Source organism: Ricinus communis, chromosome 9 (genome assembly GCF_019578655.1).
Source record: "Ricinus communis isolate WT05 ecotype wild-type chromosome 9, ASM1957865v1, whole genome shotgun sequence".
Taxonomy (NCBI): Eukaryota; Viridiplantae; Streptophyta; class Magnoliopsida; order Malpighiales; family Euphorbiaceae; genus Ricinus; species Ricinus communis.
This window is the reverse complement of record NC_063264.1, coordinates 16367145-16395038: the sequence shown is the minus strand read 5'-3', so window position 1 is coordinate 16395038 and position 27894 is coordinate 16367145. Positions and strand designations below refer to the sequence as shown.

The window sequence follows — 27894 nt, the reverse complement described above, 5'->3', positions numbered from 1 at the left end:
AAATTAAATAAAAAAAGATTATTGTTTGGGTCGATAAAAGGCAATTGTAACTTTGAGCAAAAAGATAAGTCATATATAAATTGAAAAAAGATGATTAAAATTAAAATTTCAAGTAAAAAAAATGTAGCTCAACTACTAAAAAGAAAAATTAATTAAAATAAAACATTTTCAAATAAAATAATTAATTATAAACTCATGCATATAGTCAATATTCGATAAATATCTAATAAAATTTCTAAAAGTTATGAAAAACATAAATAGTGTAAAAGATTATTAAATGTAATAGAAAACATACGGTAAGATGACTGATACATATACTACTCCTAAGAATTTTTTACTGTCAATTATGGACGATTAGTGATTATAGAGTTCTAAAATTTACACCAAAGGAGTGAATAAAGAAGACTGATTACCAGAAGCCCCTTTGAACAATACTCTGTTGCAACTTTTGCCATAGTTGCCATTAGTGAGGTTATTACATACTCTATTTTGTTAAGACCAGATAAAAATAAAAATATTTAGATTTAAAATACTATCTTACTCATAATAAAAAACAAGTCATCAAGTCATATAAAATCAATCAAACACCAGATAAAATATTTCTCAAATTTAGTTTTATGTTAATTATTAAACTTTCCTTTTTAATTTTTCTATTACCTTTTTCAAAGTTGTTATTTATTAGTTGTTTTAATAATTTCTAAACATTTTTAAGTATAGCTATTATAAAAATATAAAAATAAGTTTTTAAATAATTTTTATTAAAATAAAGAAAATATAATAATTTTATTTTAAAAATCGATTATAAATATTATTTCATATTATGAATCATGTCGAAAAGACAATATAAAAGTAGAAATAACTAAAATACTTTTAAAAAAATAATATAAAATTAATATGAATATTTTATTATAATTTAATATAAAAAGATAATCTAAAGACAAACTAGAAAGTTATTTTTTTATTGGAAAAAATAAGAAAAATAGATAATTTTGTTACGCATAAAATGATATTTTTATGTCAAATTGCAGTTGAATGTGATCCATTTTTAGAACAAATGCCTACCAAATAAATATAAAGTATTTTTTATTTATTTTTATTTGCAATCTCACTTTAGGTGGGGATGATTTTTCATTGACTAATATAGAAATCTTTTTACAATTTCGAAATTACTTATAAAAGTATAAATACAAATACATTGCAACCTAATTAGGAAAAAAAGACTTTCCTAATTATTCTTGATTAGAAAAGATTTTACCGTTGAACGAGAGTAATATTAAGCGTCCATTTTCAGAAGAGCATCCAAAACCTTCTTTTCCCTTTTCTTTTCACCCAACTGTGAAACCCACTGCATTAGAATCCTGCGATTCTCCTAGGGCTGAAATCCTCAATTTCAGTATTAATCAAAATGCCTCTCTTCCGTTCCCTGTTTCTGTGATGCTATTTGATTTCTGATTCTTCTGTAGATTTAAATGAAAATATAGTTCTTACTGGGGAAATGGGTTTATCCTCAAGCATTTGACATTGCTGTAGTAGTCATAGAACGAAGAGAAGAAAAGAGTAACGCTAGGCTTTCTAAATCTAGCATTTCGTTTCGTAGTTCTTAGTGCTTATTCTTCAATGGGTTTAATGTGCAATCAATTTCTTTAATTTCAGCTTTCTATTGGCAAGATAAAATTATATATTTTTGTCTTTTTGTTTATTTTTCCAATTGTTAGAGCTTTTCATTTGTTATTCTTGAAAAAGATACAAGAGAATGCCTTTTTCATTTGTTACACATTAGGCACTCTTCTTTTGGTTGATTCAATTTCGTGAAAAAATAAATATTAAGAAGAAATTGTAGTTTAGAAGCGCCATGATAAGAGCCTGGAGAACTGTTGATGTTAATGCAGTTCAACAACGTCGTTTCTTCATTTGATAATGACGACTCTAACGCTTCCTCGCATCTGTAATCCTTTTCACGGTACAATTTTTTCTCGGTCCTAAAGTTCCTAAATTTAAAATTAATATCTGAGTTTTCTCTTTCTTCATTTAGCAAATAAAACCATGCGGCAATGTCGACATGAAGGAGAGATGCAATTTAATCATACAACTCATGTCTAAGGTGATACCCAAAATTATCTTTTATTATTACTCTGTCAATTCAATTGCAACTAAATTTATTGATTTTTTTATTTTAATTTTTCAGATTTCAGCTTCTTTTCTAGATGAAGCCTTGCTCTTATGTTCTGCAATGGCTGCGGCTCAAGCTGCCCCAGTTGAAGATAAAGATCTGCATTTTCCTTCCTGCCAATGCTTGAAACTTGTGTATCTTTATGCTAATTGTTTATTCAATGCCTAAGGTGATATCAAAAATTCTGTCAATTCAATTTGTTTGACTTTATTTTAATTTTAATTTTATATATTTTAGAGTTCAGCTTCTTTTCTAGATGAAGCGCTGCGCTTATTTAAATTAAATATTGGAAAAGGAAAACGAGGTTTTAGGTTGCATTTTTATTGTTTATTTATTCTTTAACAAATTTTTATTGGCCATTGTGTTTGAATAAATGTGTGTCTTTGTATATATAGAGGGAGAGATTATATATTTAAAATGATAAGTGCTATGATTTCATTTTCCTCAACTGCTTGTGATAATAATGAATTGCTTGCTTTTCATCTAGAAGTGCTTTGTTATTCTAAACAATTCTTGCTTCCTGTTTATTGATTTTGATGTGATTGTTTGTGCTTGTATCATTCTGATGCTAATTAATCGTCAAAAAAAATGTTGCCACTATCCAAAGAGGCTAATTGGATAGCGAAAGTGGGGACGTCTCCGCGTACAAGAGGATCAGATTCTTGATAATTCCGATATTTAGAGAATTATGGTCCATTAGAGTTTGAAATGAACCTATAAATAAAGTATGTATCTATAATTCTTTGAATATATTGTGAGCATTGAAAAGATGATTGAAACTGTTTTTAAAATGGCATTGTCATTTTCTCTAAGTTTTGAACTTGAGCCTTGTGTCTAATGGTCTTTCAGTAGTCTGCATATGTATCGAGTCGCATGTGTTCACTCATGCATCATCAATTCACATGTCAAATACATCAAGTAGCATGTTGGTTATCGGTCTCAAACACAATGATGCGAGTTTAAAACAAAGAGAAAATGAAAAAGTATACTAAAATAGATTTTGCTAAGAATTATCAAAGTATTTGAATGGTTCGAACAAGATTCACAATGGACAAAAGTTCTCTATATGTTTGACATTCGAACAAGAGTCAGATTGCACTTGAGACGTCACAATAAACTGTAAAGATTCAGCCGTGGTGCTTGCAAGTGCATAATGATATGATTACTTTCCGTGAAATGTATGTGATTGCTCAATAAGGTTTTAAATAATAATTATTGTGTATCACAGTTGAGTGGATGCTTCATGTTATTCTGACAACATGTTGATATGATTTTGAGTCGAGTTTCTCATTTGGAAATGGTTTAAGACTTGTATGTTAGCTCAGTTTAAAATATTTCGAGGTGTATGATTGTAAACCTAGTTTTCAAATAATGGAACCATTTATGTCCTAATTTTCTTTTCTTGCTACATATTCTCCACAATTTTAACTATTCACCATACTCTTCCTTTGGTTATCTCTTTGTATGTCTATGGTAAAGGCTTTTTTGATTAAATCCAACTCCATAGCTCTCCTGGCTATTCTTTAAGCTTACTTAAGATACTAACTTCTTATTGACAGGCTTGAGTTGGGTTTGGTAATTTTGGCATATGTGATATTATGATTGGATTGGAAATTGATGCTTGTTAAATTTGGTCCATGTTTGTTTATTAAGCTCAAAATACACAAGGATTGGGTTGGCACAAGCGATATTGAAGGCTGTTTAGAGTTTAAATTAGAGAACTAATGATGAGTTTGAAGCTATCAACTCTAAGAATTACATTGTTTGAGGATGATTCTTGGGCTAATTATAACTTCCTTATTTTCTTATTTTGTTCACTATCTCCATTTTTATTTTTAAGGTTAGTACTTCAACCTCATCTCTACATAATTCAGTAACTATTTTTTAATTTTATTTAGTTGCATGAAGTGAGTAAGGGCTTTGGGTTACTTTAAATGATGATTATTGACCGTGTTTGATTTGTGTTTATGGCTTAATTGTTGTATTGCGAGCATGAGATGTTAGATTGGTGCTATGCCAAATTATGTGAATCTTAGGTTGGTCCTTTTTTAGTGTGAACTTGATTGGAATTTTGGATTTCTGTCCCCTGTGTGACAGTCCACTTGTTTGAGCATTATCTAAAGTTCCACAACTCCAAATGAGGCAAAATCTGAACCTATAGAAACTTTGATCCGTCCTCTAAAACTATTTATTTTGTGGAAGTCCTAATTCTGCTATTTTGGAAGTTAAATTGAGTATTAGATTTTCATGGTCAATCTGACTTGACAGATTAACCTATCTACATTGTTTTATTTAATCCTCCTTGTTCACAAGACCAATTGGAAATGAAGCTAGACTTAATGTCCTTATGATTAGTAGAGAAGAGCCTCATAAATCTGTCATAGATGATAGTTTGTTGATTGTGTGTAAATAGTAGTTTTAGATGATTAATTGCTTGAGAATATCTATTTTTTTGATGCCATGTGATTAGTAGGTGATATATTTGTTGATACATCGCTGGTGGGAGCTTTGGTTTGGTAGTTAAGGGTTGATTTTAATATTTGTTTGCTAAGTCCTGAATTCTATTCTAAGTCTTTTCTTGACAGTCAAATTTTAAAATTCATACACCGGATTCTATGACACATGAAGGGTTAATTTTTAGGTATGTTGTTTCCCCGTCTATTATGTGTATAAAAGGGCACTTTGGTCCAACGGCCTGATCTTGACTCATGGCCATTTTTCTAGGGACTATCCGGAGAGAATTTTCTAAACTAGAATTAGGAATCTTCCTTGTTTCTTTGGATTGCTTTCTAGTTTGGAAAATTGCAATTATCCCTTAATTCAATGAATATCTGAGTATGGGATTTAAGCCCTTAGTTTAAGTTGAAAGTGGCGCCTGATTCAGTCTGATATAATCTGATTAGATCTTTTATTATTGCACTGTCTTTTATATCAATTTCATAATACTTTATTTAAAACTTGCCATCAACATAAAGGAAAGTGTATTTTAGAAATTCTTATGTTAAGACTAATTTCCAAGTTGTCACTTATAGATTCTTATGTTGAATGAACACAGCAATAGAGTACACCCTCCCCTCCATGATTTATCCGATTATAACACTTTCTTCTTTTATGATGCACATTGATAAAGTTTATTTGTTATACAATTTGAAACATAGTTCTGCATCTATAAAAAAAAGAAGCAAAGCATAATGTTGTTGGTTTTTAACATATCATTTTAGTTCTGCATTTACTGATATTTTACTCTTCTTTCTGTAACCTGACATCAAACGGGATGAAGTGTAGCTTTCCCTTGTCATCCTCTGGGTTCTGGTTTGACTCTTGCAGCTGCGAAGGCAAGGAATTTTGTACTGAAGAATTCATATTGATTTGAGATGGTGCTTCGTTGGGGTCCACGGACCAAGTCGCATTTGATTAGATGCTAAAATTTTGGCACATAACCTTTATCTAGGCTTTGCAGAGTGGATCTATTATTATCAACCATAAGCCTATGGGACATTCCTGTATTGTTTATTTCAAGTATTTGCCTCTATGTTTAAGAACTAGGTCTTGAAGCTAGAACTCCTGTCGGGACTTCACTAATTGATGCTCATGCTGGTGATGTGGGGACCATGGAGAGTGTTCCTCTTCCTGATGCAGATTTTGATGTTAAAGGTATTATTTCATTTGAAATGAGACACAGATCCCTTACCTTTATTATGTATTAAGTCCTGTGACAAAGAAAAGATATTTCCTTTCTTATAAATTGTGTCTTCATAGAGTATGATAAGGAAGCAATATATTATCGTATGACTTTATTCTGTGGTACTTCTACTTGTCATATGGTTGTATTACAGAGCAAGCTGTTCATTCTTGGGGTTTGGGGACCATTTTGGTCAGGTAACATCTGTAATTTTTAATATCATCTTGCTTACTAAAAAACAACATGTGCAATTCTGTGGCAGGCTATCACTTTGGAATACCAATGAACTTGTTATAATTAAATCACTTTTAACACCCAAACGAGCACACATGCAGACATATTATCACACTCTTATCAAAAGTCAGCTTTTCTCTGTCCACAATAATATATTGCTGAACTTAATCTAAAGGCCTTCTATTCTTTTGATTTATGCAGCGATGACCCTATGGAGGGTGGGCAAAGTGCTACTGGTGCATTATTAGATTACATCATAGAAAACCATCTTGCTTCTCCTCGCCTCGCAAACCGTGCTGCTTCTCAAAGTAGGATATCAGTTTCGGCATATATGGTTTTAATTAAATTATATTTTTACGCAGTACTGCAGCTTAAGTGATTCCCGAAGTTGTTAAAGGCACACCTGGGTGCAAGGTGCACGAAGCACAAGCCCTAGCAATTCAAACGCTAAAAGGTGGGTGATGTAGGCTCGCGTCTATAACATTTTAGTTTAAAACTGTTTTTTCCCTTTTCTTTAACTGTTTCCTTATCTATGAAGGTCCCATGCATAGCAAATTAAAATAAAACAACTACAAGAAATAAAGAAGCCCATGTTGCTTTAGATAAGATACAAATTATCTACATGAGGGGGATAAGACGTTGCTGCTATAATTATTCTACATCACACAACTAGGTCTCTTCTCTATCTCTCTTTCCTAATTTTGCATGTCACGTCTCTCAAACATGCACCTAAGTATGCGCCTTTAATAACTATGTTTGATCCTATATTACTTATCCTTATCTTCCAGACATTTCGTTGTTCGAACTATTGAACAATATTTTGAGGACTATAATGTGGAAGAATTAAACTACTATTTACACATAATCAACAAACTATCATCTATGACAGATTTATAAGGCTCTTTTCTACTAATCACAAGGACATAAAGTCTAGCTTCATTTCCAATTGGTCTTGTGAACAAGGAGGATTAAATGAAACAATGTAGATAGGTCAATCTGTCAGGCCAGATTGACCATGAAAATCTAATACTCAATTTGACTTCCAAAACAGCAGAATTTGGGCTTCCACAAAATAAATAGTTTTACAGTATGAAAAGGAAGCAATATATTATCGTATGACTTTAGTCTGTGGTACTTCTACTTGTCATATGGCTGTATTACAGAGCAAGCTGTTCATTCTTGGGGTTTGGGGACCATTTTGGTCAGGTAACATCTGTAATTTTTAATATCATCTTGCTTACTGAAAAATAGCAAGTGCAATTCTGTGGCAGGCTATCACTTTGTTATAATTAAATGACTTTTAACACCCAAATGAGCACACATGCATACATATTATCATACTCTTATCAAAAGTCGGCTTTTATCTGTCCACAATAATATATTGCTGAACTTAATCTAAAGGCCTTCTATTCTTTTGATTTATGTAGCGATGACCCTATAGAGGGTGGGCAAAGTGCTACTGGTGCATTATTAGATTACATCATAGAAAACCATCTTGCTTCTCCTCGCCTCGCAAACCGTGCTGCTTCTCAAAGTAGGATATCAGTTCCGGCATTTACGGATTTAATTAAATTATGTTTTTACGCAGTACTGCAGCTTAAGTGATTCCCGAAGTTGTTAAAGGCGCACCTGGGGTGCAAGGTGCATGAAGCACAAGCCCTAGCACCTCAAACACTAAATGGTGGGTGATGTAGGCTCGCATCTGTAACATCTTAGTAATGCAATTCCATTTAGTCAATTCTCGTGTTTTCTAATGATTTTTTTTACATGTTAGTGGAAATGGTTTTTTCATTTCCTTTTTTTTTCTATTTATAATTATTATTTAAAAAAAATATTAATGTCCTTATACATATAGTCTTTGTAACAGGTGCTTTTTGAAATTTCAGGGTTTACTTTTAATTCACAGGTTTTTTAGTGTATCACTTATTCTATTCTTTGTTTTATGGCATTCTTCAGCTGGTGGAATTTCAACATTTAGAACCAAGGTGCTATAGCATGACTTCTAAGATGAGACATTGTGGTTTTCTAATACCTTTTTCCTACTTTTCTTCATTATTCTCTGAAATTTGATTAATTTAATTTATGAGTTTAAATTTAATGTGTAGGGTACAATTTCCATATCCACCGAACTAAAGGAGGATCTAAATGTTGATGTTAGTCAAACTGATTCTCCTATGGGTTCTGGCGATTGGGGTAACCATGGATGGTTTTACATTTCTGTGAGAATTGGTTTATTTTTCTAGGTATGGCTACTGATTAGTTTCTTGCTTTTGGCTTTTGCTAGCTAATTGCCAAATATCTTCAAGTTTAGGTCATAGTAAATTTCTTTGCTATTTTGTTTTCTAGGTTGCTCTGCTTAATCTTATTACTATATCTTCAACTTGGGCTAGAGTAATTGATGTGATGGATAGTGAGGTCAGTATTAACTGACATGGCATCTTAAAAAGAATTGTGGTTGTCTTAATCTGCATTTAACATTGGTTTTCACATTCAGTCAGTTTCAAGATTGTTTGGGTTCATAGGTGCTGGTGCTACACTTGGACAGCTTTTTGGATCATTGTTTGCCACAGGAATGGCTTGCTACACTTGGACTTGCTACACTTGGACAGCTTTTTGGATCATTTTTCAATCATATAATGTAAAGCTTCCACATTTTTATTTATCTTATGTTGCTTTAAACCATGGGCTGGTTCTTTGCAGTTCTACTTTTTATTTGTGGCTTTGTTGATGGAACTTGCAGCACAGGCATCGAAAGGAATTAAGAAAGATATGTCCGAACTTCCTGAAGAATTATCTCCTATAAGGTCATCTATCTTTTTATATTTCTTTGCTTCATGTACTATGTGTTAGTTGCTATAAGTTGAATATTTGTATAGTTGGGAGTTGCCATAGGCACTGATCCATTTATGTGATTTGCTCTGGAATAAGTACCTACTGTTGAGATTAACAAATTACAACTAGTTGCTAAAAGCATCTTGATAGCTGCAGATGAGATTGTGTATTGTATCATATTTATATAATAGAAGACATGTCAATGCATGCACACATGAATGAGCCATGGCTTGCGTCTAGTGATTAGTTGTATAGTCTATCCGTCCACATGTAGGTCAAGTCCTAGATGCATCTGAAGCCTTTCCTTTCAACAACATATGGTGAAATGATCATGAATTTTATTTCAATTCCTGTAGTTCTATTTAATACCTTTTATTTTTCTTCTCTCCGTCTTTCTTGTTTCCCAGCATAGAGTTGTATTTTGGTCTTGGAGAATGCGTTTGGACAGTCTTGACCATCTATGAACTCTTGCACTAGTCAATTTGATATGTATGATAAATGTGCTTCTCATATTACTTTGTGCAAGATTAATTGGTACAATTGGCCGAATGTTATTCTTCAAGGAAACTTCTTTGAAGACGAGTTGTAAATTGATTTTCATAACTGAAATTTTACATTTTTTTGCTGGTAGACCCTAATTTTTGTGAATGACTGTCTGCTTATGGGTACAGAAATGCTGATCCCGATGAGCAAAGTAAGACCGATGACAAAACAGAAGCATCTTTAAAAATACTTTCTCCAAAGTCACCTACATCTAGAATGAAGCCTCAGCTTTCAAGCATATTGGATGGAGTTTGGCTTATACTATCTTCAACTTATTTATTGTATGTGTCCTTATTCCTCTGGCTGAGTGCAGTCGTCTCATCATTCTTCTATTTTCAGGTAAAATAAACTTTTTGTTCGACTGAATAGATAGGAAATATGAGTTGTACAAGAATGGAGAACTACCGAGATTATGTTTTTCCTTCACAAACCATTCATTTGTTCACCAGGAAAATAAAGGGAGATAAAACGAGAGAAAAATGCTAAGAAGGGCTCACTATAGACGTTATATTATTACTTAGTTTCTTATGCGCTAAATTTTAGGGCACTTGGCAGGCAAGGGTAAGAAACTAACCATATTGGAATGGTATGGAAAATAGTTGCTTCCCACAACAAAATGTGATACCAACTATAATGTCGGATGTGTTACAATTAACATACTTCTATGCTCAGACTCCAGTACAATTAAAATTCATATTTGGGAATCGTTGCTTTTGGTTGCAATCAACACTCAGTTGATTCGAGTTTGATTTGTTGCCTTTGGGGCCTTGGCAGGTTTCTCCCTTTTGGTTGTGGCATCTTATTTACATGCTTGTCCTCTAACTGTTGATTTCCCTCTCTTCATCTTTATAAGTGTAGAAAGTGACTGTAATTGCCATGACTGTTACAAGTTCTGTTTTCAGAAGAAGATTGTTTGCCCAGATAAATAGCTTCATTGCTGTTTTTAATCCTTGCTGGACAACTTACTCTAACGGTATACTATTTTGTAATGAGTTCTTTACAATAGAAGACATGTCATTTTTGTTAATGGTGCAGTCTTGAGTCTTTAACTAATTGTTCGCTTTTGGAAAGAAAAGTACAAACACCAACTTTTAGCCTTAAATTTGGAGTCTTATCCTTGAGTTCATGGCGGTGATAGATGCCATAGTAAAGCTCAAATTTCCTCATAGCTTTTGTTGTGGTTAATGGAATCAATGTGTTTTCATTAGTTATATCTACCTGAAAGAAAACTTTCTTCTTCAAAATAATGGCTGCTTACCAGAAGGCAATTATTATATAAGGTGTAATAATGATCTAAAAAATGTTCACTATGATAAGCATATGGGTTTTGTTGACTTAATTTGAAAATAATGTCCTTTTATTATTATTCCCACTTGGTACTAGTAATTATGCACGCATATATGGGAATCAAAGTTAATCTTATCACGATGTTTTAAGAGACATAATATTTCAGAAGCTTGATTCCAGATTCTAGAAGTTACTGTCATGCTCTGACAGCTTAAAAAAAAAGAAGAAGAAGAAGAAGAAGAAAAGCTATGGGATAAATTTCGTTATTCCTTAGTTTTCTAGGGGCTAAGTCGTATTATTATAGTTCATCTCTTTATTCCACTTATCACAACACATACAGGGGCGCATCCTTACTATTGCTGGGGTTACTACAACTATATGCTCGACTCCAGTTGTTGCCTTTCTAAATTTAATTGCTGTTGCTATTTGGCCAACATGGGTAGCTGTTGCCATCTGTGAGACATTAAGGAAGGTTTGTCATAATTGCTGATTTCTCTTGGTTCCTTCATTGGCCTTTTATTTTTACCAGTATTAGAGGCAAACTGTGTTGGTCAAGAAAGTTAAAGGTCACTCTGGGATCTCACGGTTCCTTTTATCTTTACTTTACAGGTGGTAACTTATGTAGTGACCAGGCCTGGAAGAGAACTTTTGTTTACTGTTGTTTCATAGGAAGAGAAATATAAAGCAAAGGTTTGCAAACCTTTCCCGTTCTGAATGTCATGTTTAAGTGAATCAGCAACAGTGTCATCTATACTTTTTACCGCCCACCATTTTTATCCTCATTCTATTTTATATATTTGTGGAATTGTAACCCATCACAGAGACGGTCTTGAAACTCCTTTATGCATGGATGAATAGTGCTTCTATTTTCTAACTAATAATGCCAAGACATATATCATGCTACGTACTTTATATGTGCACTGATTCATCAGGTGTCTTATGTTGTATTGCTGCTAGGTGGAATAGTTGGAGTATCAAAACTTCATGGTTTTATGGTGCTGCAGGTGTGCATAGATGTAATAGTTCAACGGCTTGGAGATGCTACAGCAGCTGGAATGTACAAACTATTATTTAGCACACTCTTCATGGAAGGACCTCAACTGTCTCCCTTTGTGCTTTGCCAGTACGTATAATTATGTTGTCTTTATACTCCTATTCCATACTAACCATCTCTTTTTGAAATAAAAAAATTTCCAATTATCTGCCACTGTTGTTTCCCTTTTCTTTAACTGTTTCCTTATCTATGAAGGTCTCATGCATACCAAATTAAAATAAAACAACTACAAGAAAGAAAGAAGCCCATGTTGCTTTAGATAAGATACAAATTGTCTACATGAGGGGGATAAAACGTTGAATTCTATAATTATTCTACATCGCACAACTAGGTCTTTTCTCTATCTGTCTCTCCTAATTTTTATCTGTTTTCTTTATCTCCATCTTCTCTATTCTTCTTCACTCCAATTTTACCTTTATTTTTTCTTTCAACCAGATAGGTCCTCCTTTTCTTCCTTTCATTTATTACATCTTTCACTACCTGAATCAAATGCTCTTGACATTTTGATACTGTCTTTGCTGCCCCTCAGTTCTCCATTCTCTGCACAGCCTTTTTATTTATTTTGTAGACCACTGCCTATTTTTTTCAATTTTTTATGGCAGCTGCACCGCCCTAAATCCCTAAGTCCCAAATTTCAAATCGAAGTGTGACATTTCAGCCAGTTTCATAGAAGCTCCGCCACCCTCCACCGCCGTTCTCCGGTTAACGTCTCTTTTTTTTCGGTTAAAATGTTTTTTATTACTTTTTGTGTTAAAAATTTTGTGGTTGTTTTGCTCTGATTATATAGAAATGTGATTTTGGGTTTAAATTTCAGTAACTTTTATGTTTTGCTTTGTTTTATATTTTTTCATGTAAGGCTTTTTTTTTGTAAGAATTGATCTAGACTACTGGACTCTGACTATTATGTTTGGAGGAACTTCAGGATTTGTATGTTTGGACTTCTTTTTTATCTTTTAACTCTATTTTCTAACATGTGTAAAGGAAAATCTTGTATTTGCTTTTGTCTTTTATGTTTTCTTTCCCTTTTCTGCAAAAAATGGCATGAGGGGTCTTATTGGCCATTATCGAATCAGAAGCTCCCAATTTAAGAAATTGGTCCCAATTAAGAGCTTTAATAAAATGAAAAACATTGGCAAGATTATGGTCAATAGTATAATTTCAAAATCATTAGTCATAAATCACAGCCAAGCATGAAATGCCAATCTTGTCTAATTTCTTTACTGTTTATTTTTCCTTTATTAGAAAATTGACCTTTTTATTTTGAACTTGCAAGGATCAATAATTAGTTATTGTTGGTAGATTAGATCTGACCGGTTTTAAGAGGCTTTCTAAGGATATTTTGGAATGTGTCAATTTAGTCTTTTAATCTCAATTTATGAACATAATTTATGTCCAGATATAGACAAAAAGAGTAGAAAGAGGGCTGAAGGTGCACCCCAGGCAAGGTCCAACTATTTAATAGACCCACATGACTAGAGCCGATGATGGATCGAGGCGCTATATGGATGACCGCACTAGGCAAGTTGGGGGAAATGCATAATAATAAACATATTAATTTACTTAATTTATTTTATTTCATTTATTTAATTTAATTAATTAATTTAGTAGCTCCAATTTATTTAATTTATTTATTTTATATATTATATTACGTTGAATGATGTGTAGGAAAGCTTTAAGGAGCGCCTAGCGAAGGCGTCTCACGATGAAGACGGTAATCCGGTGCCACTATCCTAGGAGGAAGAGGAGAGAATTTTTTTAGAGACAGTTCAAGCTTCCTCACATAGCAGATACGTATATAGGACATGGAAGAATAAGACATCTTCTTATCAGTCTGATGTCTCGACCTCTACAGCTGCCACTAATGGGATTGACAAGCAGCGCTTTCGAAAGCTTGAAGACACCATCATTTAGTTGGCGAGTCAGTTGCAGGACATAAACGAGTGAATTTAGATGCTGGAGAATACCGTGCGCCAATTGGTTCAAGGGATGACCCAAAGCATTCAGCAGCATGTCCCTGGCCCGTCTACCCAATGCCTCACCGACGACTCGCAGCAAGATCCATCTTCTGGCAAGTCGTGAGTTTATTAGTACTTATCCTTTCTATTTTTATAACTCTCTAACTGTACATTAGTTTTATCACCTAGCATTCGGGATGGGAAGTCCAAAGTTAATTCAAAAATGCAGTGGCATCCAGCCTCCTCTCTCGGGTTGCCTCCTTCAAGGCGTTGGAAATGGAAAGACTCAAAGCCAGTAGGGTGTGGAAATGTTTATGGAATACAGGGCTCCTAAGTAAAATTTCAATCTTCCTTTGGATTAATGGTTAATGGATTGCCATTTGGAACAAAATTATAAAGAAGGGCATCCTAGCTAGTGTGCAATGTGCCTCCTACGGCTGTGAAGGATAGCCCTCTTACCTCTTTTTTTTTTTTTGTGGTAAGGCAAAGGCAGTATGGTGACTCTTACCCTTTAAGCTGAAGTCTGAATTCCTTGGTGGATCTTCGTTTGGGGACCGATGGCTCTCTTTTAGAGATGGTATCATAAATGTATTATCAAGCGATCTAGGTTTCCAATAGGGAAGGCGAGAAACGCTATACTTTTCAATAGGGAAGACTGGGACCCTAACCTTATTGTGACTAATCCTTGCAATCTTCTTAATCAAACTATAGTACCTCAAAAGTCCGGGCAGAATTCACTGCTGCCCAATGAATTATCTAACCCACTCCCTAGAGTGCAAGAAATTTGGGTCCCCCCTCTCGCTGGCTTGGTTAAAATTAACTTTGATGCGGTTGTGTTCTTGGCAAAAAAAGAGGCTTTATTGGCTGTGTTGCTAGGGATCATTCTGGGAAGCTTCTATGGAATTATATGAAAAGATTGCCCTTTAGTTTCTCTCCACCGCAGCTGGAAGCTTTTGCTCTACGAGAAGCAGTATACCAAGCTAACCTCAGAGGTCATCAAAAGGTTTATTTCGAAAGGGATGCAAAGTCAGTAGTTAATGCAGTTCCAAATCTTGTAGAGGCTCTAGTGGAAATTGACACTATTATGGAAGATGCCCTCTTTTATGAGTTTTTTAACTCCAATATTTCAACCCAATTTATGTGGCTACTAAACTCTATTCTATGTTTTCATCAATGATATTACATCTTTGAAAAATAAATTTATACGTTTAGGTATCGTTTGGGTTTAGGGATACTAAAATCTATACATTTTTAAATTTTTTATCATTTGAATTAAATGTAAAAACAATATATTTTGTTTAAAATTATATTTTAATATAAATTTATTGAAGATAATATTAAAATAAAAAATTATTATAACAATCCATCATTCTTTCAAAATAGTGAATTTTAGGATTTTTCACCTCCTAATTGGAAAATTAAAATTATCTAATATAAGAGATTTTATAGAATAAATGATTCTATAAGTGTATAGATTTAGACCACTTTTTTTTGAAAGAAATTTATACCACTTTTTATTTGCTAAAACAATGGATTTAAATTCAATTTATAAATTTTACAAAATTTCTTGTTTGAAATCGCTCAATCCAGACAACCCTTTAAGTTTTTTTACTGACTTAATTATTGGATTGAGTAGCCAAACAACACTGTTTTATACTCTGCTAATACTTTTATAGGAACTCAAAAACTCAAGTCAACGAGATAATCATTATTTATAGCTAACTATTTTTTGACCAGTTATCACGAAGATTTTTGAGCAGTCATATAACACTATAAAAGAACAACAATTTAGATACCACTTTTAGCTACCACACTAAAGTGGTTGCTATTTAGCCACCACCGGATGTGGTCTTTGAATGGTCTCTAACTTCCCGCAAAAAATGGCGGAAATAATAGCGACCACTTGAGAGACCACAGATACTAAAGAAAATGGAATATAGTCTCTAATATAGGCGCCACGCAATAACAAAAAGATAGCGACCATTTTAAAGATTACGTGTGTTTCTAAATTAGAGACCATGGTTTGTGGTCTCTAATTTGGGTGTCAATCAAATAGCGGAAAAAATAATGACCACTTTAGAGACCATACTATTGTGGTCTTTAAGTTAGAGATCACAATGTGTGATTGCTAAGTCTTTAGCACTATATAGATTAATTAAATTGAAAATAATAAAAAATAATAATTTAATAATATTAATATAGTAAATGATATAATTTAATAAAAATAATTAAATTAAATTATGATCATATTATTTATATTAATTATAATATTTATTATATTGTATTTATTTTGTTAATAAATTTTTATTTATCAATTATATTTATTATGTTTATTAATTTTTTATTTCTATTATTTTAATTTTATAATTATTTATACGAAATATTTACACATATATTTTATAATTATGTTAATATTATTTTAAGTGAGACGCAAGAGTTGAAATCGTTTTAATCTAATCTGGCAACCATTTTAGCGACCACTTTATATGGTTGTTGTTTTTGTAAATAAACTGCAGGAGATATGGTCGTTTTATTTATTTTGTAGACCATTGCCTATTTTTTTTCAATTTTTTATGGCAGCTGCACCACCCTAAATCCCTAAGTCCCAAATTTCAAATCGAAGTGTGCCATTTCAGCCAATTTCATAGAAGCTCCGCCACCCTCCACCGCTGTTCTCCGGTTAACGTCTCCCTTTTTTCGGTTAAAACGTTTTTATTACTTTTTGTGTTGACAATTTTGTGGTTGTTTTGCTCTGATAATATGGAAATGTGATTTTGGGTTTAAATTTCAGTAACTATTATGTTTTGCTTTGTTTTATATTTTTGCATGTAAGGCTTTTTTTTTTATAAGAATTGATCTAGACTACTGGACTCTGACTATTATATTTGGAGAAACTTCAGGATTTGTATCTTTGGACTTCTTTTTTATCTTTTAACTCCATTTTCTATCATGTGTAAAGGAAAGTCTTGTATTTGCTTTTTTGTCTTTTATGTTTTCTTTCCATTTTCTGCAAAAAATGGCATGAGGGGTCTTATTAGCCATTGTCGAATCAAAAGCTTCCAATTTAAGAAATTGGTCCCAATTGAGAGCTTTAATAAAATGAAAAACACTTTGGCAAGATTGTGGTCAATAGTATAATTTCAAAATCATTAGTCATAAATCACAGCCAAGCATGAAATGCCAATCTTGTCTAATTTCTTTACTGTTTATTTTTCTTTTATTAGAAAATTAACCTTTTTATTTTGAACTTGCAAGGATCAATAATTAGTTATTGTTAGTAGATTACATTTGACCGGTTTTAAGAGGGTTTCTAAGGATATTTTGGAATGTGTCAATTTAGTCTTTTAATCTCATTTATGAAAATAATTTATGTCCAGATATAGATAAAAAGAGTAGAAAGAGGGCTGAAGGTGCACCCCAGGCAAGGTCCGACTATTTAATAAACCCACATGACTAGAGTCGATATGGATCGAGGTACTATATGGATGACCGCGCTAGGCAGATTGGGGAAAATGCATAATAATAAACATATTAATTTACTTAATTTATAATATGTTTTATCATTTATTTAATTTAATTTAATTTAATTAATTAATTTAGTAGCTCCAATTTATTTAATTTATTTATTTTATATATTATATTACGTTGAATGATATGTAGGAAAGCTTTAAGGAGCGCCTAGTGAAGGCGTCTCACAATGAAGACGGTAATCCGGTACCACTATCCTAGGAGGAAGAGGAGAAAATCTTCTTAGAAACAGTTCAAGCTTCCTCACATAGCAGATAAGTAAATAGGACATGGAAGAATAAGACATCTTCATATCAGTCTGATGTCTCGACCTCCAAAATATATTTACTTATATATGTGTGATTGGTTACTTATATTAGTTTTTAGTAACAGTACCAGTATTTATTTATAAATATCAAGTCACTTTGTCATTCCTTGTCAATATGCTCCAATACTATACTGAAGGTATTTGCAGTGGAATTTCTTTCTTATAAGTATGTGAGGAGGAATTTGATGTCAAATTTTATTTGAAATTAAATATACGTATACATATACCGTTAAGTTAAATTTATCGATAAATATGCAGCAGAACAAAATTATATACCAAAACTGATAAAGTGTGAATAATTTTAATTATTATGTTTTAAAAACTTTATTAAATAATTAAATAAATTCTTACATGAACATACTACCAATTCAATATTTATTATATAAATACTTGATAGATCATTATAGCAGTTAGCAGCAACTTTAAAAAATTTAATTATAAGGAAAGATATGAAAATTAATAAGAATTAAAAATATTTGTCAATACAAATAAAATAAGATAAATTAATAGATATTAAAAAGTAAAAATAAAATAAATAAATAGAGATTAAAAAGTTTCGAAAACTAAAAATAATTATAAAAATCAGTAAAAATTACAAATAAAAACTAAAATATTTTCTATGAAAAATTAGAGTATTAAAATATAATTTTGGGGTCAGTGGGGTAGCAGCTCCGACTGACCTCCAAAGTATAAAAATTTAATTTCTCAAATTTGAGGGTATTTCTCTCATTAATAATAACAATAATAATATTAAATTTCTCTAATTCATATAAGTGTGTATTTAAGATGAAGTCACCAGGATACACATGGGATGAGATAGACTTCGAATTCTTGGGGAACTTGAGTGGTGATCCTTACACCGTTCATACAAATGCGTATAGCAATGGCAAGGATGACAGGGAACAACAGTTTCACCTATGGTTCAACCCTACTGCAGATTTTCACACTTATTCTATTCTTTGGAATCCACACTAAATTGTGTAAGTACCATTTCCGAGTAATCCATATAAGTTTTTCTTAAATACAGTATCTAGTATTAATGGATGAGCCAAGTATTTAAGTTATTGGGAATTGCAAAGTTGCTTATATAATTGCAGGTTGAGATTCTTCAATTTTGAAAAGAAAGAATTTTAATTTTTGTTTCCAGATACATTGAAATATCTTAAATTAAATAAGAATATATCATCTAGATTGTCAATAAATGGTACGCCCATAAGAGAATTCAAGAAAATGGAGTCAATTTGTGTCCCCTTCCGAAAGAGGCAAGCAATGAGGATATACTCAAGACTATGGAATGCAGATGAGTGGGCAACAAGGTGTGGTCTTATAAAGACTGATTGGAGTCAAGCTCCATTCATTGCCTCCCACAGGAACTTCAAAGCTGAGGCTTGCACTTGATCTTTTGGCAAGTATTTTTGTACTCCAAATTATGCTTGGCTAAGACAACAATTGGATGCAACTAGCCTAAGAAGGTTCAAATGGGTGCAGAAAAATTACATGATTTACAATTACTACACTGACACTAAGCGATTTCCTCATGGCTTCCCTCCAGAATGTTATCACTCATCATAGAGCATATATATGTATGTATTTATTTATGTACGTATGTTTATATATAAACTGGCAATCACCATGCATATACTTCTCTAGTCCTCTAGTTTCATGTGTACGTTCTCTTTCACAAAGTGTAAAATATGATTATTATAACATAATGTAAATATATTCAGCAAGTTATAATATGAGAAATTTTAGCTTTCAGAATTTCAATTCTGTTTTGATCTATATAGAATCTAATATTGTTATTTCCCATAGATGATAGACCAATATGATAATATGCTTTTATTTTTATCTTTTTGCAATTTTGTATTTATTATAAAAAAATTCTCAAAAGAAGTAGTATTTAATTTCATAAGACTTAAGTTCTTTTAACTCTTGATCAATATAGGATGTGATACAACATTTATTTGCTTTTTGTGTTATATTGAATTAACACTTCAACATTAGACTTGTAGCCTAATGGCTTCTACATATTAAAATAGATTCATTTTATTCAAAGAAAGGTAAGAGCATAATTAATGAGAACTGGTCTACAAGAATTCAGAATTCGCATGGGTTGAAACTCGACGGATCATAGTAGCCTTGAATTTAATATGAGAAATTTAAATATTTTCTTTAGAAGTTGAGAGTACAAATAAAATATATTAAAAGAATTAATATGTTAAACAATAGTTAATATCTTTCTACCATCAAGGATGGTGGATTAGAGTGAGCTATAGTCTAGGGTAATTTAGAGAAAAAAATTATTTATTTTTAAATCCGTCAACTTACTATAATTTCGAGATATACAATTTTAGCCTAGGGTAATTTAACAATTGTCATTATAAGAATATATTTATAATCTAGGTCAAATTGACTAAACTTCCTAGTTACGCTATTGATTACCTTATCATCTTTATCTTATTTTATTTACAAATAATTAGCATGTATATATATACGAGCTTAGGTTAATAATTTGTTCAAAAAGATCCAAAATTTGTTGTATTAAACTGAAACAAATGAAACTTTAAAAAGAGAAAATGAGAGCTTAATTGAAATAATACTAAAAATGGGGGAAAAAAGAAAATTAATAAAATGTGCTACGACTTTCTACTTAGGAAATAGATGCTCTATTCACTGAGCTACAGGCGCCTTTTTGTAATCATCAGGTCAGTATATTCACCATGGCTAGCGACGTCATTATAATATCACAATCTAGTATTTTAAGGTTAAATATTTTAATTTTAATGAATTTTATCATATTGCATGAATGAGTCTTTTAATTTTTAATAATTAATCTTAATATTATTTTTATTTAATAAAATTAACTATTTATATCATTCTGTTAAATTTTTCAATTAGTCAAATATTATTTTTATTTAAAACACCAACTTTAACTTTATAAGTAAAAAGTCCTTAACGTTCTTGAATTTTATCAAATTATACTAATAAATTTTCTATTCCAATAATTAATTCTAACATCCTTCTCATAAATATTAAAAAATTAATCTAAGTTAATGGATTTAATAATTTAAATAAAAATATTTAAATTTTATTAGACTAACACTTCTATATTTAAAATTTAGATCCTTCAATATTCAAAAGTTAAAGTTATAAGCTACTAAAAGAATTAAAAAAAAAAGGATTTGTACTAAGTTACTTTAACTAAAGAAAACCTTATATAAAATTATATAAGAAATTTATAAGATAATATTTTATAATTAATTAAGTTAACTATTATTAAGCTAAAAAAATTACAACCTAATAATATTCTTTTAAAATATAAATAAATTTTAATACTATATATACAAAGCTTAGAGTTATCACTGGCGATATTAATATAGTAATATTAGTGAAGATAAATAGTACTTTAGTTTTATTTAATATTTCCTTTTAACAAAATGATATAATAATTTAACGTAATAAAATTAGAGGAGTGTTAATGTTAGTTATGAAAACAGAGGGATCTAGTAATATAATTTAACGAAACTCAAATGTGTTAAAGTATTTAATCTATTAAAGGTATATTAGACTTTCTATTCACATTTAACTTCTATTTTTTATTTAATATAGAAAAATGTTAAAATAATTATTAAAAATATAAAAATTTACTAATATAATTTGATATAATTTAAGAATGTTAAAATAATTAATCCTTATTCTAAGTATAATATTAATATTTAAATTTTAGAAATATTTGTTCAAAAAAGACAATGCAGATAAAATTCCCTTCATTCTTGGAAAGAGGAAAACAATTGTTAGAATATCATAGATTTTAATTTTGGAGCCAATAAGTAATAAGCTCATATTTTAATTTTTTAATCAATTAATAAGCTCATATTTTAATCTTTTAATCAATTTTATTCAGTGACTTTTTTAAAAATAGCTGATTCACCTAATAAAGTTAGGTCATAAAAAATTTATATAGGTTCTTGAACTTTACACTAAATATCAAATTTTAAAAAAATAAATATTTATTAAATTAGAGTGAAATTTATTTTATATTTCAATATAACTTAATTCTAATATTTAACAAAAATGATACATAATATTTTGCATTAGAAGTATGTAGTTAAATAATATTATCAAAATAAGATTAAGGTTAAATAGAATTAAAATAAAATTTTATGTATTAGCAATGTTTAATCTTTGTTTTTAATAAAAATAATAACTTAATAAACTGAAAGTTTTAAGCTCGACTCAAATCTTAATCTAGTAAGGATGTTATTGGTTCAAACTGATATGCATGAATGACTTAATATTCTTAAATTATTCTAATTAATATTTCAGGACTTATTTGACATATTTTTGTTATAATTACTAAAAAATCTTACTATTTTGATAATTTATATAATGATAATCAAATTTTATAAATATAATAAATTATCACAATTTATAATCATTAATTATCAATTAGCATGACTGTTAATTATTAATTTTAATTAAATATTAAGATTAAATTATGTAAAATTAAATAATTTTACTCTAACTTAATTTAAAACTGTTTTCAGAGTTTGATATTTGGTGTAGTTCAAGGATTAAATTGAACTTCTTTTTATAAATAAAATACTTTGATCGGAGCGTATTGAGATCTTAACAAGTTGCCTCAAATTGGCTAGAAACTATATTCAGGTGAATTATTTATTAGCTCCAAGTTCAAGGGCCAACTTGATCCTTTGGCCAATAATAAGATCTTAATTTTTGAAGAGACTTTCTATTTTATTTTCCTTCTATAAAATAACTTTAAAGTTCAATTATCTCTCTTTAAATTTAAGAAGGGAGAAAGTGACTTTTAAATATATTAATTATTTTTTTTTCTGTTTTTAACTTTTTTAAGAGTCACATTCTCTCTATTTATTTTTTTTTATTTTATTAATAAAAAGTTAACTAGAAAATAAAAAAAGTAGTATTGAAATACACATATATTTCAAGTTAAGTTAAAATAGAGAATTAATTATTTATAATTTAATAAAAAGACATATAAAAATACCATTAAAAAAGCTTTAAGCAAACGATTGGTTTTTAATGTCAATTCATAGTTTCAAATTTGATGGCCTGCAATAGTGAAAGCAATAAAATATGAAATTCAGTATGCATGGCCAAATAGTACATACATAAAGGAAAATACAAGTTTTGCCTCTGCATTTTTATATTTTTTGATAATTACCTTTTGTATTTTTATTTATACATATTCAATCCTTGTATTTTTATTTTTATCCACATTAGATTCTTTTGTAAAAGTAAGTTAGTGATATACGCTTTGTTAACAAGAATATGAATAATTTTTTAAAGTTTTTTGTATTAAATTTTTATACACTTGCCTCCTATATTCTTTTTTTTTTTAAATATATACACAATTTATTCTTAATATATTACTAACAAATTAATAAATTATGTAATTATTAAGATTATAGAAAGAAATATTTAATCGACTTTCAACTTTCATTGTTATTAACAAAAATACTTATTTTTTATAAACATTTTAATTGTTATTAACATTTATATATTTTATTAATTGACTTATGGTTTGACTAATTCTACACATATTCTTAATTAAAACAATAAGTTAAATTAGATTATAATAACTATTTAGGTTATAAATTTTAAATAATAAGTTTCAAGGGGCTAATATTGCTAAAAATTTAAAATACCTACCAGGAAAAAATTATTTTGTTTTGGTTCAATTAGTAATCATATATGAGATAGCAGACGATATAAATTTAGAAACAGGTAGGTCGGCTAGTCTGGTGCCAAAGTGCACTTGGGAGAAAAGGGAAGCTTGGCTTAGAGAGTAGCTTTCCTTAAAGAATAAATATGTTCAGAGGGCACACAACCCGTTCTTTGCTCTTTTTCTAAGCATTTCAGAATTACTTTGATGACTTGTTCTAGAACCTTCCTTACTTTAGCTCGCTTCGAGGGTCACTAAGGTGTGGCTGAATATAGAGCAATCCGCCCCTACAGCCTTTGATCAATAGATTATTTAGAACTTTGGAAGATGGTCAAGGTAGCTTGCTTCCAAGCCACTGTACTAGATGTGCATGTAGTCATAGTAGTCGGCTCAGAATGCCTCTGTTCTATACTAAAATACTACTTTGGATGAATGGGCAATTACGTCACTCTTTGATCTGCAAAACAAGGCCTATAAGCTCTTTGTTTTAGTTTTATGGCAGAGATCTCTCCACACCAAGGAACCAAATCACAATGGATCGAAGCCCTCATTTTTCATCCAATTAGTGCCTTAAGTTGTTCATGCACATCTTGAGGAGCTCTTACCGAGTAAACTTTTGAGAACAGGCAAAAGTAAGGCTCGTCACCTTGGAATGAACTCCGTGACAGGTGAGATTGGCCCCTCTTATTGCGGAAGACCAAACCGCTCATTTCCCTAAAGATCCTCTGCTTCCCCACATTGACGAAGACAATAATTTTCTTTGTCTTTTTCATAAGCGGCGGCTGTTGAAAAAAACCAAAAGAAAGCCATTGAGCTTTTATGAATGAAGCTATCGACATCTTTTCGTATTAATAGAAGCCAGGACGATGGGGTTTCATATTCGACTAAAACATAGACTAGGGTGGTTTATAAGTCTAAAGCAAAATCAATAGGAGTAGAAGACCTTTGGATGAAATCTTGTTCCTCAATGTTGTGCTAATTGATTAGAGAGGTATCCTGAGTGAGCTTAATTTAATGCTCTAGCTCTTTACGAAGCCTTGTTGGTATGTATCTATTAGAGGATTGTAAAGAAAGTCACGGGGGCTCCTCTTTATAAACTTGGCCGGCAGTAGTAGATCATTTCTAGGGCTCAATTTACTGTTCTATGTCTTGTTGACGCTAATTCGGCTATCTTCGGTCAAGGTCTTTTTATTATCCACGAGGATTTTTTTATTACAGTCTTTACCTTTAGCTTTAGTGGACTTTTTTGAATGGCGAGTAGTATTGGTTAGTTTAGGCAATCCAACCTCTTCCTTTGGTAAAGTGTAGACCAAAATTGATCTACTTCTTTCTATCTATGAGATTGTTAGGCAGATGGATTTGCCAAGCGTAGACCCGCATCGCCAGCAGCATAAAAGAGCAGCGTATGTGACTCTAGTGAAGGAAAAAAGATAATCACATGTTCGAAGATGAAGGAAGCACCTCTTTCACATAAGAACCTATGGTGGTGAAAAAGAGCCCTTTCTTTTTATTTTAAAAGTAAGTAACAAGAAAGGGCCCACTTTGCATGATCGATTCATAATATGTACCAAATTTAATACATAATTATTACTTCCTATAAGTTGAGACGCGTACAAATTTTACACAATTAGCTAGACTTCTATCTCGGTTAAATTAGTTAGATCTCGGTCAGGCACTCTCTCGCGACTAGACCTTAGTTAGTAGCTTAGACGAGTAAAGTACCCTTCTTCTTTCTGAACCAAATAGCCAAGCAGCTGCAATTAAAGCATAACTTCTTCTTTTCTTTGAGTCACATATTTAATGAAAACAATTCCTGTATAAGCTGATAACATGAAGTGAAGAACATCATTTGTAAAATAAACTTAACCTCATTAATTCTGTTATGGATAAATCAAGCTTAAAGCATAAAGATAATGGGCTTGATAAAGAGGACCAACAAACAAGGAAGTCTAGGATTGTCAATGATGGGCTAGACTTGCCAAAAGGTCCAATAACAAGGTCTAGAGCCAATAAGCTACAACAAGCCTTAAATGGCTTCTTCCAAGCATGTGCCAACAAAGAAAGTCCATTTGAAGGTCCAAGATCCACAATCATTGGAAAACATCAAGATTGGACCTTATACGATCTTATTAAGGTCCAAATCCAAAGAGAACAAGGCAAGGCCGAAATCCATGGCCCATGAACTTAAAAATAGAATGAACTTTATTTAGTGAAGGGATATTTTGGTCTTTTCATGTTTAAGTTGTCTTCTAGGATTTGTTTTAGTTTATAAAAACAAACCTTAGCCGAATTGATTGGGGGATGATAATTAGATTGATGTTTGTTTATTCAACCTTGCTTGAATTCTTGTATTCTTGTTGAATGCATTTAACACTTATCAAGGATTTGATCCATCTTTGTGGCGTGCTAGAATTAGGGTTTAAAGGCTTAATTTTCTTTAAGTTCTAATTCCTAATTGATAATTCATAATCTGATTTAGAGTTGATCCTAGGGTTTGAATTCAATTTGCTATAGGGTTTGTATGTTAGTGTTATAGGGATTCGTAATTGAAAAGGAGTTCGTATAATCTATTCATATATGTTCATAACATTTGGTATTAGATATGGGGTCTTCAAATCAGACTGCTTATCTTTATTTTCATGTTCTTTCATTAGTTTGTTGTTCTTATTCATTGAATTTCAGATTTCGGTTTCTATAAAAAAAAAGGAAAAGAAAAGAAAAAGAGAAATCTGAAATCTTGAACAAATTCTGATATCTTGTTCGTCTTCTTGAAGTTCTTGTTATTGAATCCGAGTTTGTGAGTGTTTGATTGCTGATTTTTATTTATGCAAGTAAAGTGGAGTGTTTCTAGGCTAAAATCAAGGGAACTCCTATTTTTAAGGGGTTATTAGTTGGCAAATCAGATTAGGACTTGGATTTCCTAATCTAAAGGGGATTTGGACTGATTTTGAGGCTGTTTTAAGAGATATAATTAGAGCATACGAATTTGAAAGGGATTAACACCAAATATATTCCATTTAAGTCAAATTTAATCATTCAAAACCTAATTATTATTCCTCTTTATCTTGTTTCTCTCTTACAAGTATTCTTAGACAGATTTCAAGCAATTCGGCGCACATAGGACATTGATATGAACTTGAACCGGGCACGTTCAAACACCAAGATGAGCAATGGTGAGAAATTCAAACTGATAAATGCTCTCCCTATTTGAGAGGAAGCACCCTTACCAATAAGTTCAAATTGTCGCCCCAAGATCTAACTTGAAAGTTTGCAATTGATTATGGAACTAACAAACTTAGCAATAGAACTACTAAGCCCTTTAGTTATAAATGTATGAAGAATGTTCAAACAACTCAAGAAACTAATAAAAAGTTAATTGATTGATCAAACATGTAGATGTGAAACTAAACTAAACAAGTTAATTTAATCTCAAGAAATTCAAGAGTTAACAACTCAAGAAAAATAAACTTCATTCAAAATGATATATTGATCTAATGCCCTTTTGGCCGAAATACATAGCTCTATTTATAGGGTTTTGAAATAATTTTAACCCTAGAAAGGACTAAGAGATAAGGAATAAAACTCGAACCCTAAAAGACTCCTAATATACGGTTGATCTTATCCCTATAAAGTGTCCCATCAAGCCACCTTCATGTGACTTTCTCATAAGCAATTCACGCATAGAACACATAGGAATGCATAGATGTTTTTCCTTGAACAGAAATCCATCATGTCTATAAAATTTATCAATAGCACCATGTTCACAAGCATGAAAAATAGAACCAAAATCATGGTCATCAACATACAAATCTTTGATATACTCAAAACCAAGCAATTTTGTTTCTAAAGTAGCAAGTAAAGCATACCTTCTAGATAGTGCATCGGCAACTACATTTTCTTTACCTTGCTTGTACTTAATGACATAGGAAAACGCTTCGATGATTTCACTCCACTTAGCATGGCATTTATTCAACTTGTTATGTCCTTTCAAGTGCTTCAATGCTTCATGATCCGTGTGAATCACAAACTCTTTAGGTAGCAAATAATGCTGGCAAACATCAAGTGCACGTACAAGAGCATACAATTCCTTGTCATAAGTTGGATACTTCAAGCTAGCTCCACTCAAATTTTCACTAAAATAGGCTATTGGCTTCCTATCTTGCATTAAAACAGCTCCAATACCTACACCAGAAGCATCACAATCAATTTCAAAAGTTTTGGAAAAATCAGGAAGTGAAAGAATAGGAGATGAAGTAAGTTTGTCCTTTAGCATATTGAATGCTTTTTCTTGTTGTTCTCCCCAATGAAACTTCACGTTCTTCTTTACAAGCTCGTTGAGTGGTGCGGCAAGGGTACTAAAGTCCTTGACAAACCTCCTATAGAAGCTTGCAAGCCCATGAAGCTCCTCACGTTACTACCTGTAACACCCGAAATTTTTATATATTTAATAATGAGTTTTTATTTAAGTTAATTTTAGCTTCATTATTATTGGGTTTAATTTGAAATGATTTAATGAAAAATTTAATATTAATCAAATAAATGAGTTATTTTCTATACCCAATTAGTTTGAAATTTTAAGAAATTATTCAAGTAAATTA

General features: G+C 31.1%; 2 pseudogenes; both read left to right on the top strand.

The window, feature by feature from the left end:
- Nucleotides 1-1189: 1189 nt before the first annotated feature.
- LOC8278023 lies at nt 1190-14956 on the top strand (annotated as a pseudogene).
- Nucleotides 14957-18290: 3334 nt separating this feature from the next.
- LOC107262332 lies at nt 18291-19165 on the top strand (annotated as a pseudogene).
- The last annotated feature ends 8729 nt before the right edge of the window (nt 19166-27894 follow it).